Source organism: Cupressus sempervirens, chromosome 11 (assembly GCF_028749045.1).
Source record: "Cupressus sempervirens isolate cs-2001-9-10 chromosome 11, ASM2874904v1, whole genome shotgun sequence".
NCBI classification, from domain to species: Eukaryota; Viridiplantae; Streptophyta; class Pinopsida; order Cupressales; family Cupressaceae; genus Cupressus; species Cupressus sempervirens.
Window position 1 is genome coordinate 637,416,272 of NC_143128.1, and position 13,907 is coordinate 637,430,178.

The following is a 13,907-nucleotide window of genomic DNA, read 5'->3' on the forward strand; positions in this document are numbered from 1 at the left end:
TGGGACACCTGATGCTTAATGAATCTGCCGAAGCCTTCAGCCATGATGATGAATAGATATGGGGAGAGAGGGTCACCCTGGCGGAGGCCTCTAGAAGCACCAAATAGTTGAGAAGGTTGACCATTAATAAGAACAGAAAAAGAGGCAGAAGTAACACAACTCACAGTCCAACTCACCCAGTCAGAGCTAAATCCAAAAGAAAGAAGAATACTCCTTAGGAAGCTCCATTTAACTCTATCGTAGGCCTTAGCCATATCCAGCTTAACAAACATGGCTCTCTCCCTTGAAGTAGCCATAGAGTGAATAGCCTCAGTAGCAATAACCACCCCATCCAAAATTTGTCTGCCAGCAACAAAACCACCTTGTTCTTCTGAGATAATAATGGGAAGCCACCTTTTCATTCTCTCAGCAATCAACTTAGTAATAACTTTGTAAACCACATTACATAAGGCAATTGGTCTAAAAAACTCCAATTGATTAGCACCCTCTCTCTTAGGAATAAGAGTCAAGAATGTAGAGTTCAAAGCTCGAAGCATTTGCTTGCTAGCATAGGATTCCTTAACCACCTCCAACAAATCATGATTAATGATGTCCCAAAATTCTTGAAAGAATTCAACTGGAAAGCCATCAGGACCAGGAGCCTTCCCCTTAGGCATGCCAAAGACCACCTCCTCCAGCTCTTCCAAAGAGATTGGACGCATGAGATAATCATTTATTTCCTGAGTGATAAGGAAAGGAATACAGGACAAAATAATATTTTCTTCATTATCAACAGGAGGAGAGTCCTCAGAGAAGAGGGTAGAGAAGTACCAAATAGCCTCCTGGAACAAAGCTGGCAAGGAGTTTAGTTGGATACCTTGAGAATTAACCAAAGAAGAGATAGTGCTCTGATTTCGGTGAGATTGCATTGTTTTATGGAAAAAGGCAGTGTTTCAATCACCTTCCTGGAGCCAATCAACTCTAGCCTTTTGCTTCCAAAAAATTTCCTCTTGAAGTTCCCATTCTTCTAGAGCTCTAGAAGCAAGGGATTCAGCCTTGCCAAGATCCTCTGAGAAACCTCGATCTCTAATCTCCCTTGTGATGACATCAAGATCTTCTTGAGCAAGCCTCTTCATATAGTGAAGGTTCCCAAAGCATTGCCTATTCCATATCCTGAGCTGCCTTTTAACATATTGAAGCCTTTTAGAAAATGAGAACATTGCAGTACCATATGTAGGAGCACCATCTTTCCACCAACAGAAAACAAAATCACGAAGAGAGGAGTCACGAAGCCACATCAACTGGAACTTAAAAGGAGGATGCTTCGGAACACAAGCCCCTATAGTAGAAAATTTGATTGGCCAATGATCTGAACCCCTCCAATCAAGGATTTCTGAAGAGATAGAAAGAGTGCCACTAACCCAGAAGCAAGAAACAAGAAATCTATCCAAACATTCTGAGATAGCAGCAACACCAGTCCTGCGATTATTCCAAGTATAGAGACCATTAGAAGGCTTAACATCAGAGAGATGCAAAAGAGATATGTGTTGCCGAAGAAGAGCAGAAGAAGGCCCCAATCTAGCCAAACCACCATGCTTCTCCTCCAGACTTAAAACTAAATTGAAGTCCCCTGCTAACACCCAAGGATGATAAGGATGACAATTTCTAACATATTGAATATGTTCCCAAAGTTCCTCCTTTCCCGCAAGATCAATAGGTGCATACACATTAGTAACCATGATTACCTCTCTTGAGTCTAGAGCAGAAGCTACCATAGAGAGAGCTGAGCGAGAAGACATCCAGCCAAGGGGAGAAATTTTTTGAGGATCCCAAAATATAGCTAAACCACCAGCACTGCCTGTTGCCCCAACACACTAGCATTGGCCACAAGACCAAATACTAGAGGCATGTTGGACCATAGACTCCACAGAGAGCTTAGTCTCTTGGATACAAAAAACATCAGGACTATGATCAACCACCAAGTTATGAATAGCCTTTTGTCTAGGGATGCTATTCAACCCCCTTACATTCCATGAGAGTATAATCATCATTGGGTAGAATTGGGAAAATGAGAATCCAAAGGTTTCACTGAACCAGACTCAATCAATATATCTCCTGTGAGTTTAATCTTCTCTTGGTCTGTTTTGCGCCCACTCCTTAGAGGGGGAGTAAAAGAAACCCGCTTAAAGGGTCGAGGCATCAACCCCAAGGGGAGAGGAGATCCCTTGCCCTTACCTGATGGTAGCACATCCTTAACCAAGTCAGCCAAAACAACATCATTATCCTCCAGCACTGCAGGAGTCACCAGAGCCTCTGTTACAGGAGCTACAGGGACCTCACAGTTCTGATAAACTACAACTTGTGATGCCCCACAAGCATCATTAGGAACAGATCTCTCATCTGGGCAAATTGGATCAGAAGAGATAGGAGGAGGAATACCCTCCTCTAGAACCATACTATCCAGCACCTCAAAGCGGTTAAAACCTGAATCAGATAATCTTTCTTTCAAAGGCCTCTTTTGACCATGTCCCTTAGCTCGAGGGCGAACAGGGGTAAATCCATCCTTATCCTGCATTTGAGGCTTACCCTTACCCGTAGCATCTTGCGGATTCATCCCCTTGGTAGTATTAGCCATCTGAGATTGTCCTTTCCTTGTAGTATCTGCCAAACCACCAGCATTGCCAGTTGTAGAACCATCCACTCCTTTGAAACTCGAGTTACGAGGGCACTGATGCTGTAAATGACCATACTCATGACAAATTCGGTAGCGGAAAGGGAGGGATTCATAATCTAACTGCTGCACCCAAGAAGAATCCCCCAGACAAATTTCCAAAGAATCTGGTAATGGGTTATTCAAATTAATTTCAACATAAATTCTAGCATAAGAAATAACCTTTTTATCGAGGGATTGATGTGCGATCGCAACCAGCTTCCCCAACAAAGCAACAATTTGTCGAAGGATGTCTTCACGCCAAAATTCCAAGGGAAGACGAGGCAAGCGAACCCAAACTGGCATTGTTGAAGGGAGATCCTCAACAGAATTAAAACCTGAATGCCAGGGTTTGACAAATAACCCCACATGGTTGTAGAAATAAGGGCCTCCTTCAAAAACACGATCACGATCAAACATGCAAGAGAATACAACAAAAAAATAACTATTCCCTGCCAACATAATCTCCATATCGCCTTCCACCTGCCATGAACGGCGGATCTGTACCTCAAGAGCAAATAGGGAAATCCGGATTCCAAGAAATTTGCATATCAAAGCATGCTTGGTACAATAATCAATGTCCTCCATTACAGCCGTTGGAGGAATAACCAGAACAGGGCGATCATGGAACTCACAATGTTTTTAAATGTAGTACTGATATGATATTTTATGTTGACTGATTTATTCCAAAATGAATAATGACTTGGTGACAGGTTTACACAATTCAAGCAGAAAATGCCAGATCATAACTCCTCCGTACACAATATTGAATATTGTTGTGAATTATCAGCATTGTTTAAGCAGTTTGCTAGCATGGATAACAAAGAGAGCTAAGCACTTTTTTCAGTTGCTAGTGTGAATTTAAAGCAACAAAGGAAGGATGAACAATGTCTTGGTCAATTGTATTGATCAAGTAGCTTTGTAACATGTAAAAATACAATATTTAATAAAAAAATTATTGGAAGGGGTGAAAACCCCCTTTCAAAGACTGAAAGGAATGGTTGTTGGCCATAGCCATTTCTTAAGGTCTTTTTTTGACAGCTAATGTTTGATTTTTATTTCAAAAGCTTATTTATTTTATAAATGAATTTATTATTTGTGAATAATAACATATTTCATTGCACTCATAAAAAAATGTCAGTCATTTAAGAAGACAATTTATAGACATAATTCATGTGACGTAAAATATGCCACCATAATATTTTGACCTCTAAACACAATGGATAATAACTTATAAAACATCATTTAAAAAACAATTTTAAAACACCCATTATAATTGTAGTCACCTCCCTAAAAGATGGCAATTGTGTTCATGTCCCAAATGAAAACAATTTATAGACAATTCATATGACAAAAATAATACCATAATGAAAAATTGAAGATAATGGCCTCTAGACATGTCACAATGGATAATAAATTACCCTTTTAAAACAACATTTAAAAGATAATTGTAAAGGGTGAGTGAGTAGCCGAGTTGGTGTGAAGGCGAGTCGTGAGGCGTAGTGTTAGGCTAATGATCTCGGTGCTACGCATCAACTCCGGTTTGAGTCACACTAGGTTTACCACAAACCCTTTGAAGTTGTTGCATTGTTATCCTTGCCATCCAGGTTCAAATCTCATGGGGATGAGGTCCCCCGTTTGTGGCCTCACTGGTTCATAGCTCCAGGTCAAAGCGTTGGTGGTACCGGTGGGCGTGTTGCACCAGCGCTACCGGTCACGTTAAAAAGTTTACCAAGCGCATTTAAAAAAAAAAAGATAATTGTAAACTCTCATTATGAATGCAATTCACATGACAATTGTTGGATATTTTAGAAGTGTGTTAAATGTTTTTATTTGGCTATTAATTTGACTATTTTACAAGTGTGTTAATTGTCTTTTCATTTTCAATTCCCATTATGAATGCAACACATGACAATTGTTGGATATTTCAGAAGTGTGTTAAATGTTTTTATTTGGCTATCAATATGTTAGTTACATATTTAGAAGTATGTTAATATGTTTTTTTTTTTTTTAAAAATAAACTAAATAAAATATAAATGTGGTGTTTTGTGTTATGTTTTCTTGTGTTGTTTTGTGTAATGTTGTGTTGTTTTGTGCAATGTTGTGTTGTGTCAAGTTTGTCTTAGGTTCATTTAGGAGAAACCATGGTTGTCTTAGGTCCAACTAGGTAAGACCATTTTAGCTTCCACCTTCACGTGGTTGGTCTTGTTAGTAGAGAATATTTGATTAATAAATATTCTTGAAGCTAAGAGAAGCTTTAGAGTAAATAATCTATGTAATTTAATTAGAAATAATGTTTTTAAATTTTAAATTAGTTGACACAACATTCTTGGTGAATTCATTAAAAAAGGAAAAACTTAGTTCAAAGGTGAAATTTTAAATAAAAATTTGAGTATCATTTTCTAGTAATTACAAATTAATTATATATTTTTTAAAAATAAACAAAACAAAAAGTACATGTGGTGCTTTGTGCTATGTTTTGTTGTGTTGTTTTGTGTAGTGTTGTATTATGTCATGGTTGTCTTAGGTCTAATTAGGAGAGGTCATGGTTATCTGAGGTCCAATTAGGTGAGACCATTTTAATTTCCACCTTCATGTGGTTGGAAATGGTTATGCAAGAAATGAATTCTACTTGACAAGATAGTAACAACATTTAATAATTAATTTTAAAATATGTAATAGTTATTTTTTATTTCTAATTTAATTATTAAATGCTATTAATTTATCTATGGTTGTCTTAGGTTAAATTAGGAGAAACTAGGTAAGGTCATTTTAATTTCTACTTAATGTGGTTGGCCTCATTAGTAGAGCATAGTTGACTTCATAAAAACATTCTTGAAGTTAAAAAGAGCTTTAGTGTAAATATTTATGTAATTTAATCAGAAACAATGCTTAAAATTTGAAATTAGTTCACATGACATACTTAATGAGTTCATAAAAATAATAAAAAACTTAATTCAAAGGTCAAATTTAAAAAAATAAATTAATAAATTAAGTAGCATTTTCTAGTAATTATAAATTAATTGTATATATATTTTTAAAAATAAACAAAATAAATTTATATGTGGCATTGCTATGTTTTATTTTGTACAATGTCATGTTGTTTTGTGTAATATTGTGTTGTTGTCATGGTTCTCTTAGGTTGAACTAGGTGAGATCATTTTAGCTTCCACCTTCATGTGGGTGACCTCACTACTAGAGAATATTTGAATTAATAAATATTCTTGAAGCTAAGAGAAGCTTTAGGGCCCGTTTGGCAACATAAATTAGATTGGAATAAGCATTTATAAATTCCAAAAATCTCAAAACCTCTATTTGGGTGCGCCAAATTAGAATTGAGAATATAAATATGTATTCCAATTTTGGCCAAAAAAAAGCATTTTCTATTCTACTTAAATAGGTGGGATTGGAATACTTATCCCTATTCCAATTTTACTTTTTCAAAATTGATCTTTTTATTCAGGTCCATGAGTTTGTTATGCGTGCAGACAAGGAGTTTCAATGTCTTTTAGGGTTGCAATTTTTAAAGAGGTTAAAGATCACAATGAATGGCAAAGGAGAATGTTGGTCTTAGATTGGTTTTGACAATTAAGTGTCAAAACACTTAAACAATTCTCAAGATGATGCCGAGTATAATATAGAAGCCGAGCTACAGTGTGTGTTGAGCCAAAGAATTCAATAGGTGTCGAGTGGACTTTAGGTGTTGAGTAATCTTCAGGTGCTGAGCAAAGTTCAAGTGCCGAGTCACTATTCGTGCTGAGAAGAGTATAGATGCTGAGCGAAGCAAAATTGCTATAGGAGCCGAGTGAGACAGAATTTTTATATATGTCGAGCATTAGCAACCAGTAACTACCGAGTAACATAGAATCAACATATGAGTTTGTATCTTTGCAAACTCAGATGTAAACCATTTTTGAAGCTGACATAGGATGAATCTTGAAGGATCTTGAAGATAAGATCGAATCTTTTGCATTATCTATGTAATCAACATGCAACTAATAAGAAAAATGGAGAAGGCATGCAACCAATAGAAAAAGTGCAAGAATTGAGCAAGAAATGAAGTTTTAATATTGATTGTAGATTCATACCTAATCTAAGTCTTTGAAAACTTTAAAAGGAGGATGACACCTTATTATGCAAAAAGAGAGAGCATGAGAGAGAAATGTATGGGTGAATTATAGCGAAGTGCAGAAGGGCGAAAAGACTTTGTGAAGAAAAGAGCAACATTGTAGAATCTAGTTGATGAACAACAAAGTATCAAAATTTTTGAAGAGTGACATATCAGATCAATCAAGGATCAGAGCAGATAGAGCAGAACAAGGATCTGTAATCAACAATTGAGGATTGCAAGTTATTAGGTCAAAAAATTCTAATACTCTCTAGCAATTGTATTAGATATGAAAATCCTATGGACTTAAGTTGGCCTAGCAACCGTTTGTAAATCTTTTAATAGGGTGGCATTCCAAGTGAATGTACAAAATTCCTTTAACCAGGCCTACTTTTAGCAGGGTAGTTAAATCCTTTAACCAGGTCACTTTTAACAAGGTGTAAAGTCTTTAACAGGACAGGCCTACTTTTAGCAGGGTAGTTAAATCCTTTAACCAGGTCACTTTTAACAAGGTGTAAAGTCTTTAACAGGACAGGCCTTTCACAGGGCAAACCATTGGAAGTGATCAAACTTTGTAACTTTGCAGTGATACTTTGTGGGTGTCATCCCCACCCCAGTTTTACCTTCTCATTTTGGAGGGTTTCTGGGTTACCAAATTTGTGTGTTATCTGTTTTCATGCATGCTTTTACTTTCATGTTTATTAGATGAATTAGATGCATGTGAATGTTTTTAGTTAAAAGGATTTGAAATGGTTAAAGTTAGTTACTTTTGATTCACCCCCCTCTCAGAAGTAAATCTTCCCACTTGTAAATTCCAACAATTGGTATCAGAGCTAAGTTCTCACAAGGAGAAGCCTTACAGCTTGGAGAAAAGATCTGAAAATGGAAGTCTACAAACTTGGGAAGATCATAGAGTATTAGGCAATTGATATACAACTTGCTTTACATGCTTTGAAGGAAGCTAGAGAGGAACTAAGAAAATCCTTAAAGAGAAGAGACATTGCCATAGCTAAGAATGATACACAGTACAACGAGATTGACACCTCAAATTTGTTTTCAAATGAAGATTCCAAAAAGTTTGATGTAGCAATAGCAGACCTAATGGAGAAAAATAGAGCTCAAGTAGAAGAAATTAGAACACTCAAGCTTGAACAAGAGTCACAAGCCATGATGCTTTGTGAGGTGACTGAACAAAAGAAAAGAGCCATTGAAGATAAGGCTATGCTAGAAGAAGAAAAGAGAAACCTTCCAACAGACTAGAAGAAAAGTCAATTGATCTTGCAAGAATTTCAAACAAGTAGATAGACACCCTAAGTTAGATGATGAATGCACATCATGAACTGAATGTTAAGGATATTGAGATCTCTACACTGAAGATGCAAAATGAACAACTACAAAATGACCTAAAAAGAGAGAAAGAGATTGCAGAGAGCTTCAAAAAACCAAATGAGGCCATCAGGTACTTTGAGCAGCTATTAAAATCACCAAGGACTATCAATGACACTTCAGGACTAGGATACATTAGCACTGAACAAGAAGAGTCATCCAAGACTATACAAGAAAGGAGTAACAAAGGTAAGAACACTATACCTACTTGTCATATTTGTGGTAAAAAGGGACATACCTCTAATGTATGCAGGAGCAAGAATGCCCATCAGCATGACAAACCTAAAAATGTAAGTCATTGTCATAAGTGCAAAAAGCAAGGACATCAAGCACACAACTACAGGACTAGGACTATTAGAACACCAAAATTTGAAGGTCACTACTACAATTGCAAGAAGTATGGACATAGAGCTTTTGAGTGTAGATCAAAGCCTATGTAGACACCAAATTAGGCAGCAAGGGAAGGTAACCATGGACATCACTACAATTGGGACTACAACCCCGGTTATAGCTATCATTACTATCAAGAATATGGATACATTCTTGAAAATTGCATAAGAACACATTTTAGAGGGAACTACAACAGATGGTTGAGTCAAACTACATGTTTCAGTTGCTTAAAGACTGGTCATATCAACAAAAATTGCACAACAAGGTCAAAGGTGCCCAACTTGAAGAATGACAAAGGTAAAGAGAAGGTAGATCTTGAACACATCAAAGGAGAAATGAATAAGATATGGAAAAAGAAAGATGGGTGTAGCACATCAAATGAAGGGATCACTTCACCTAATAGGTCAAGTGGTCACACTTCATCAAACTAAGCAAGAGAAGGCATGAGAGATTGATTTACAAAGTTTTATCATACATCAGCTCCTAAACAAGCAAGTACTAAAAAGAAGAGATCAACATGAACAAAGATGCAAAGTTAAAATTTTAAGATTTTGCAAGTGTTGTCGAGTTGTCCTCAAAAGCTAAGTAAAAATCCAGTACAAGCCGAGTTGATTATCGGAATAGTAGGATCCGAATGATTGGTTGGAGCCGAGTTGATAGTAGAAGCCAAGTGAAGAAGAAATCTCAGTTGAGGCCGAGTAAAGAATACTCCTATGGATGCTGAGTATTGAAAAGACAATGGAACCTGAGTAATGTAGAAATCCTTTAGAAGCTGAGTGGACAACTGTAAACACACTGAGCATTAAATGCAATGAAAATAAGGTATATTATCATGTTTTTTATCATTTTTCCTCATCATAAACAAAGAGCAAAGACAAGAAAGAGCACAGAGTGAGTTCAAAGTAGAGAATCCAATGATTAAACAGATTTCAATAGCATTTCAACATGATTTCATCAATCTTGAGGTATTTACATTTGTGTTGAGTTACACAGTTTAATATTGTCTTCATGTTAAAACCTTAGAATTGCAAAAATGGCTTCTAGCTCTAGGAAAACTTAGGAGAAGGAACCATTCAAGGTCCAACCAGTGTCCAATGAGGTGAAACAACCTGATTTTTGCCCAATACTAGAGGTAGCATATAAGAACAACCTAGCTAGAGCCCTATCTGTCATACCCCCCAAGGTAGTTATGGTTCAAGATGTAAGGAGATGCTTCAATTGCAAGATTGGAGCCATAGGTGACATGGAAATGAGGGAAGCCTATAGAGATTGTGTGAAAATAGAGTGTTAAAGGAAGAATATTAGATTGTTGAGAGGAAGGATTTATCATGTGCCCTAGAATTTCCCATAGTGTTCAAGACTAAATGGATTAGACTAGTACTCAGTTGAATACATGATGGAAGCTTATGGTTGGAAGATGACCCAATAAAAATCACAAAGAGAATTGTTCATAGAGTGACAAGGTACTCAACCCTAGATTGGTCGAAGACCCTTAGGAGTGATTCTAAGGAAGCAATAAAGAAGAATATTGGTGCTAAGTGGAACAAGAGAGGGATGACAATTGACACCATTCAAGACCCTCTTGTTGATTTTGTTGTCAGAGTTATTGCACACAAGTTCTACCAATCCAACAGACTCAATAGTGTGCCTTGCATTGTAGTGGATGGTGGTTATAAATTGGTGAAAAAGGATCATAACTATGATCTTGCAGAACTACAACTACAACAAATTAATGAAAATTTAACAACTATCAGGAGAACCAAGGGAGCCCAATGCAAATTTGGTGATGTTTTGATTTGTATATTCTTTTATGTTCATAATGAATTTCCTTCTTTTAGCAAAGTTGCATGGAAAACAAATAGGTCAATAATAGCTCAAGTCAATGAATACATAGAGTAGATGGGAGCTACTTTTGAGACCTTAATGACTAGCTATTTTGAAGACTTCAAGAAGTCAATGAAGCAAAGGCTAAGAATTCCAGTTTCCCTAATAGAGAAACATGTAAATGATGTATGTTTTCTTGTAGATATTGACTATACATACATTCAAGCTACCATACCAAGAGTGAGATGGCTAAGACCTCTTGGTTATGAAATAAACATAGATGAAGCATTAGCAACAATAACTACATTACTTGCAGAGGAAATAGACAAGGATGCACCACATTTTGGAACCTATGACATGGTGAGATCAAAAGTGGATATGGAGTTAAAGACTACCTCCACATTGAAAAAAAAAGATAAACTTTTTAAGAAGCTAAAGGCAAAATTTGGGGAAGGCACTATAGAAGCAGATGAGGACTTGCCTACCTCGGGGACTCCTAGAAAGAAGCTGAGCACTCATGTAGTACCATTGCAAATTTCAGCACCAAGATCAAGTTCCACCAAGATTGCAAGGGTACTTCACTATGGAGACCCTGCACTTGACGAAGAAATAGTCATGCCTAGCTATGACTCAAGGACAATGAATTTATCTCAGATAAATTAAGTGCAAGAGGCACTAGAGAGAAGGAAGAAATAAGAGATACTCATAAATGAGTACAAGTAGAAGCAAGCACTAGTGGAAATTAAAGACATATTTCTTGATGCATTCAGCTTGAAAGTACCTGATGAGACCCAACCCATCATGGAGCAATTATCCAACATAATGGACCAGGTACAAAATAAAGACCTTGAAACTAATGTCAAAGTATTAGAATGGTCTGAAAAGAAGTTTCAAATGAAAGTCAATGAGAAGATATCTAGTGAAATAACACTTTCACAAGTTGAATTGGCTAAGAAGATTGAAAAGGAAAAAACAATACTTGGGAATGTGTTCTCATTATACTCCAAGTTGTGTGATTCATCATTTTTCACACAAGAAACTAGCCAAAGGATATTGAGCTTGGAATAAAATCTCAAGATTTCTAGCACACAACTACCCAAAGATCCAGCTCAGAGTGAGAAGCATTTTCCAACAACGCTTCACACATAGAAATTTTTGTTGATGACATCATATTTGGAGGTAAAGATACTTTATGTAATGTTTTTGCAAATGAAATGAAGCAAGAATTTGAGATGTCTATGTTTGGAGAGATCAAGTTCTTTGTGGGTTTGCAAGTACATCAGATAAAATATGGTATATACATCACTCAATCAAAGTATGTTAAGGAGATATTAAAAACTTTTGGATTGGAGGATTCTAAGCTAGTAAGTATGCCTATGGTGATAAGACATAAATTGTCAAAGAATGATGATTCAACTGAGGTGAATCAAACATTATATAGGTCTATGATTAGAAAATTACAATATCTAGTACATGGAAGACTTGATATTGCATTATCTGTAGGGATAGTAGCAAGATTCCTTGTTGACCTTAGGGAGAATCATTTGATGGTTGTAAAGAGAATAATGAGATATATGAAAGGAACAGAGGTGTATGGTCTATACTACAAGAAAAATGAGAAATTTATATTAAGAGCCTATACTGATGCTGACTGGGCTAGAAATGTTGATGATAGAAAGAACACCAATGGAGGAGAATTTTTCTTAGGCAAAAGGCTAGTTATATGGACTAGCACAACACAAAACTGCATTTCTCAATCTATTGCTAAAGTTGAATATGTTGCTACTATAGTAAATTGTATAGACATTGTATGGATCAAGCAGCTACTCAAAGGTATGAAGGAGGAAATCACTAAACCTATGATACTTTATTGTTATAATACAAGTGCTATAAATATATCAAAGAATCCCGTGATGCATACAAAGACTAAGCACATTGCAATCAAGTATCATTACTTAAGAGAATTCATTCAAGATAAAGAAGTAAAGATGGAATATGTCAACACCAAAGAACAAATTGTTGATATCTTCACAAAAGCATTACCTAAGGATGCTCACAAGTATCCAAGAGGTAAACTAGTCCAAGGCTATCTAAGAAGCATGAGATGTGTCCTGCATCAAACAAATTGATTGACACCTTGTAAGAGCAACAGGAACATAATAGGAACTAACCGCTATAGGCTGAAAGGCCCATAGACTCCGAACACCATCTGAACTTGTCAGTGCCCACTGGTTTCATTAATGCATCTACAACATTCTTCACAATATCTACCTTTTCCAAATTTACCTTTCCATCTTCCACCATATCTCTCACAAAGTGATACTGCACATCAATGTGCTTCGTTCTGGCATGGAAAGTTGGATTCTTCACAAGGAAAATAGCATTCTGACTGTCACACCAAATAGTAACTTGTTTTGCATCAACACCAACATCAGAACACAATCTCTTAAGAAAAATGGCTTCCGTACAAGAATGAGTAGCAGCCATGTACTCAGCTTCTGTAGTGGACAAAGCAACCACAGGTTGTCGCTTGCTCATCCAACTGATGGCATCACCAAACATAGTGAACACATAAGCACTTGTGGATCTCCTGCGGTCAATATCACCTGCCGAATCTGAATCCACAAACCCATGAATACAAACTGAATGCTGAGATCCAGAAGAGTTACCATGATAACATATGGAGTAATCTGATGTACCCCTCAAATATCTGAATACTCGCTTAACTGCATCCCAATGTATTCGTCCAAGATTAGCCATAAATCGACTCAGGACTCCCACTGCTTGGGCAATGTCTGGTCTAGTATAGACCATAGCATACATAAGATTGCCAACTGCACTAGCATAAGGTACTCTACTCATGTCCTTCACCTCACTAGGAGATTTTGGACAATCATCTACAGATAACTTTGTTCCCACAAGAATAGGAAGACATAGTGGTCTACAATCTGCCATGCTAAACCTGTCCAACATAGACTTCACATACTTACTCTGACTCAACCAAAGTTTTCTGTTAGACCTATCTCTACTGATTTCCATACCCAAGATGTACCTAGCTGCCCCAAGATCTTTCATCTCAAACTATGCTGACAACTAAGATTTAAAATCAGAAATCATACCCTTACCCTTCCCAAACAACAACATATCATCAACATATAATGCAACAATAAGAAGGCGATCATTTTCAATTCTGAAATAAACACAATGATCTGATTTCAATCTTACAAATCCAATTGACAACACAAAGGCATCAAACTTAAGGTACCACATCCTAGGAGATTGCTTCAAACCATATAGAGATTTCTTTAATCTGCAAACTAAGGATTCTTTACCTTTAACAATGTAGTACTCAAGCTGTGACATATAAATCTCTTCCTCCAAATCACCATGAAGGAAAGCTATCTTCACATCCATCTGTTCTATCTCTAAATCACATGATGCAGCAAGAGATAACAGAAATCTAATGGATGTCAACTTTGCAACAGGAGAGAATATTTCACCATAATCTAT